Genomic DNA, 4,930 nt, shown 5'->3' on the forward strand with positions numbered 1-4,930 from the left:
CACTCGGCGACGTTCCCTGACGATAACTAAGCGCCAAACCTGTCAAGACTAATGTTTCAGCATCGTTTCACTTCAGGCAATTTCCCCTGACATTTTCTATATATACCTTAGCATAATTTAAAAAAAAATTTACAACGACTTGAAAGGTTTGCACGGTGTGGACATTATTGAGACGCTGAATATTCTTCGACAGTTTTCCCCGGAGCTTCAGGCCTGGGGGATGTTCTTGGAAAAGTTTACAAAATCATGAGGTAGACGAACAGAGAACATAGTCAATCTACATTTTTTCAGAAGTCACATGAATGTACAGTGAGATAGCATAGGTTTAATGTGAGAGCCGTACAATTTGAAAGGGACGTGAGCGACACTTGTTTTTAATACAGACATTTTTGTGCGTGTGGAATAAATTGCCCCATTTAGTGGCAGAGTTTGGTGCACTCACAACACTTCAAAGGCATCTAAATGGGTATGCAGACAGGAATTATTCGGAGAGATAAGGGACAAATATTGGCAAACATGTTTACATTAGTTACGGTCATCTGTTCAACAGGTGCAAGGTGGATAGGAAGGTTTGCTTCCGTGCTCGGCAATTCTGTGACACTCCAGTACCTGACAACAGATCGAATAGACCATTTGCAAAAACGCATGCTGTGTGTTACTAAGTCAGCGTGTTTGAATTTTATTTTTTTCTTGAGGGGTAATGTTTTGAAATGACACAGAGAGGAATGTTTTCCAGACATTTACAGACAATGACCAATCTCCTTGATACATTCCCAAGTTCTCCATCAAATAATTTCGTTGACTAAAAAAAACCTCACAAATCGTGTTATCCCCTTAACTCTCCAGTGAATCCAAAAACTGACAGCTCTTAACGTGGACCAGGTGCAAAACTCAAAAGGCAGAGTCATTATCAGACAGGCAAACTGATTACTTCTGTCTGTGGGGCAGTGCGAGACGTGTATGTCAAGAACTGCTCACACAAATAACACCGAAGCAATTCCAAACGGAGCTTCCCGACATTCTGGAGATTTAGTGCATTGCCAAGTAACAGAAAGTGCTCAAGTAACATTAAACAAAACAGAAAAATGTACCATGCAAAGTGAATATGACCAATTACATTCTCGATTAAATTAGGTCAACAATGCGCTGGTGCCTCCATCTGATCGAGCGAGCCAATCTCCAGCCTCCCTCACCAGGACAGTAATGAAGGAAATGTGAGAAAAATATAACAAAGTTTCACGTTGCGATTGCCCACCTTTTAGCCACAACAACAAAAAACGAGGGAGCAGATTCAGTGCAGAATCTGGCTTCACAACAGCGGTGAAACAACGACGTCCACTCACTTTCAGGGAAAACTGTGAACAACTCACATTGTCCAGAATATGAATACACAGCGCAGGCTGTTTAGTTCCCGTATTCTACTGCTGCCCCGACATTCATACGATAATGTACCTTTCAAAGAGAGCGTTTGTAGCTGTGGAATGACAGTGGCAGCTGTTTCCCCTCACTCTTACTGCCGCCCTTGGTCGTGTAGGGGCTGCAATTCTCATCTTACACGCGGTAGTTGAGTGTGCAATTCTCTGTTGTGGAAAAGCGGAGTGTTTTGGAGCAGAAAGATGTGAAGTTCGGATGCTTCTGGAGTTCTTGCTGAAAAGTTCGGTGACGCTAGGAAGATGGTTTGCAGACTTTTCGTCCCTTTCTGGGTGACATTCTCAGCGCTGCAGAGGTTCCTGTGAAGCGCTGCTCTCATCGTTTGGTACGAATGCATTTGGTTTCATTCCTGCTGCTGCCGTTTGTTGGGATTGCAGATTGGGTCCAACGGATGGAATCCATGGATGAGTGCCCTGCTTCCATGAATTGTCTGCCTGTCTTCTGCTTGCCCTGTCCTATTATTGTTGTGCTATTCTAGCCGAATGTGTGGCCCCTGCCGTTTGTACGTATTGCTACTAGGGACTGCTGGACTTACGCCCACACAAAGTCTTTGCCAAGAACCAATATCCACCCACCTTCATTCGCAAATGCATGGCATACAAAGTTTGCAACGTGGATTTGGTATGAGGTAATTTTTAAATCATGCTTCCCTGTGTTAAAAACAAATTCTGGAAAACGATATCCAGATTCCTCCGAACACTCGGACATATAACAGCACAGAAACCGAGGGACTCACTCGGACAACAACTCACGAGAAAACAAGGCCGAATATCCCATCATGTGCAGTTCAAACGTGGTTGACGAGATTCCACGCATGGACTGCACGAAACACGACATAGGAGAAAGAGGCTGACAACTAGAGAGCTGCATTCATAATTTCATCTGGACTGTAAAAACGCCTTGGACAGCTGTTCCTTGCAGTTATGCACAGAATATTGAATGTCTCTGATTCCAGGGCTTGGAATTCGGATGATATGACAGTCTGCAGCACTGGTTACTTCCTTGTGTGAGGTAACTCCTGATGGAACACATGTCACACTCTATTGCTCATTGAGAAATACATCCAAAATAGGAGCTTAGAGCAGCATTTCTGTTGTCCTTCTAGTGCTGTCCTTGACATGCCCTGTGGCACTGCACTTATTCTGTGTTTCCTGAGGGTTCGGCACATGGTTCCACGATCGTTTTATAGGCAGAAATCTGCATTTTCGCTTCAATAACGGGTGTATGAAGCGTAGGTCCACCATTCTCTATTCCATTTTTCTCTTCTTATGCACAACTGCAATACAGTAAAAATCAATTGATATTGAAAGATGATATACAGAGGCCTGTGAAATACCGAAGTTTTAATGACATTTATGCAATAGTTAGAGAATTACCTTGATTCAGGAAATAAGGATGTAAAGTCTGTTTGGCTGGAGTTGAGGAACAGTGAGGAATGGACTCACAAGCATGTGTAGTTTACAAGCCCACGCGCAGTAACCACAAAGCGAAATAAATCGTACAAGGGGAAAAATGCGTGTGAGTGACAAAAATGGCAGTAGTCATGCGTGATCTTAACTTCCCATCTAAAACTCTCGGTTCTATTGTAAAAACGTTTGGAGAACCAAAACCAAAACAAATCCCACATGTCCCATAAAACATCACGAGGGATATCTTGGTAATTGATTCATACCTTTGCTGTCATTTGTAAGGTGCGAGACACCAATGTAAAAGAAGAAAAGCACAAAGTTAGGACAAGATATTTGCAGCAAAATTGATTCAACATTATTTATTGAAAGGAAAATCACACTTGACAATTTGCTAGACATCTTTGCGAACATGACCAGCAGAGGTAATCAAGGGAGCTATTGATCTGAGTATTCTTGGCCATGAAACAAACAAAGGTTAGTGACATATTCATTTCTCTTTTTAGCGAAGGAAATGGTCTTTCCTGATGGTTCCAATGAAGGAGATGGTTCCCAATAAAAGACAGAGATTAAGTCGCTTGTAGATACACTTCAATGTGATACGATTCACTTTCAGCCCCTAATTACCCCAGAGATGGAGGGGGTGAGTTACTTTTCTTCACTCTTCAACTCGACAGCATGGAGGTACAGACATGAATCCGCTAGATTTGGAGTCCTTGAATTGGGAACCAGCGACACTGAAGGAACTAGGCAAAAGTGAGGACTGCAGATGCTGGAAACCTGATTTTAGATCAGAAAATTTTGGAAAAGCACAGCAGCATCCGAGGAGCAGGAAAGTCGATGTTTCTGTTGCCAGTCTTTCTGCGTTCCGCAAACAATTTTCGTTTTTGGCTCAGATTTCCAGCAACTGCAGCTATTCATATTATGTTAACATTCATAATGTTTTGGACAAAACCAATGACCTATAGAATCGGAAAATCGGCAGAAGTACTGGTACACCGACATGTTAGCTGAACAATACCAGCATTCCATGAGCCGGAATACGATCCGGGCCACGGTTCTGAGAGTATGGAATCCTCACAAGTAAATAACAAGACAAGGCGATAGATGCTGTCGTATTTGGTGTAAATAAAACACCCTTTATGAACATTTTCCTTGCAGATTATTTTCAACATGTCTTCGTAGATTTACAAAGTGGGAAAAGGCACATTCCACCTGTGTGCATCGCGGCTAATCAGAGAGCCAATCATTCCAGTCGCAGTTTCCAACTTTGGCCCAAAGTCTCGTGTGTTCTAATGTTCCCAGTGCAAATGTCAATGACTTTATCCTGTGTTCTTAAATGGCACAATAATGGGGCAGATGAGTGACCTTTGCACAGCGACTTGTAACTCTTTTTTTCTAATTCATTGACTGCTGATATAATAGATAATTGGCCTTGAGAGTCAGCTGTAAATTAGGTTGAACTTTCTCAGCTTGACATTGAACTGATCCTAAAAAATAACTCATCACCTGCAGGGAAATGTATTGCATTGCTTCTTGTTTTGCTTAATTTCAGCCCCCCCACCCCGCCCGCCTCCCAAACATCCAAATTTCACGATAGTTCGACAAATGTTTGGAAACTGATTCGTGTTGGAAGTTGATGGCTTTTTGTGTCTCGACATATAATTTATTCAATTAGACATCTTGAAATTACTTCTGATTCTTCACGGTTAAAAATTTACTTTTAATTGAATGCAAAGCTCAAGCTCCACGTAATCCAAATTCTGCAAAGCAATTAATGACTTTTGAAAGAGTCAACGCTGTGAACAGGATTCGAACCTGCGCAGTGAAACCCCATTGGATTTCAAATCCAACGCCTTAACCTCTCGGCCATCACAGCTGCATCTTCATTGCGAATTTTCATAGTAAAAGAACTGAATTCATGAAATACGTAATTTGTTTGAGAACAAATTGTCAAGACCCAAAGATGTCGCTGAATCCTTTGCAGAGACCCAGACAAACGTTACCTTAGCAGATTGACAGGCTTTCACCGAAAACTAGATCCTGACACAGCTGAAGTTGTCGGAATGATTCTTCATTGAATTATAGAGTCA

The 4,930-nt window shown here is 42.0% G+C and overlaps 1 non-coding gene across 1 annotated transcript; it reads right to left on the reverse strand.

Moving 5' to 3' along the window:
* Nucleotides 1–4,634: 4,634 nt before the first annotated feature.
* Nucleotides 4,635–4,716, reverse strand: trnas-uga (transfer RNA serine (anticodon UGA)). Its single transcript has one exon. It is a non-coding gene; the product is annotated as a tRNA-Ser (tRNA).
* Nucleotides 4,717–4,930: the final 214 nt, after the last annotated feature.

This window comes from Chiloscyllium punctatum, chromosome 29, assembly GCF_047496795.1.
Source record: "Chiloscyllium punctatum isolate Juve2018m chromosome 29, sChiPun1.3, whole genome shotgun sequence".
Taxonomy (NCBI): domain Eukaryota; kingdom Metazoa; phylum Chordata; class Chondrichthyes; order Orectolobiformes; family Hemiscylliidae; genus Chiloscyllium; species Chiloscyllium punctatum.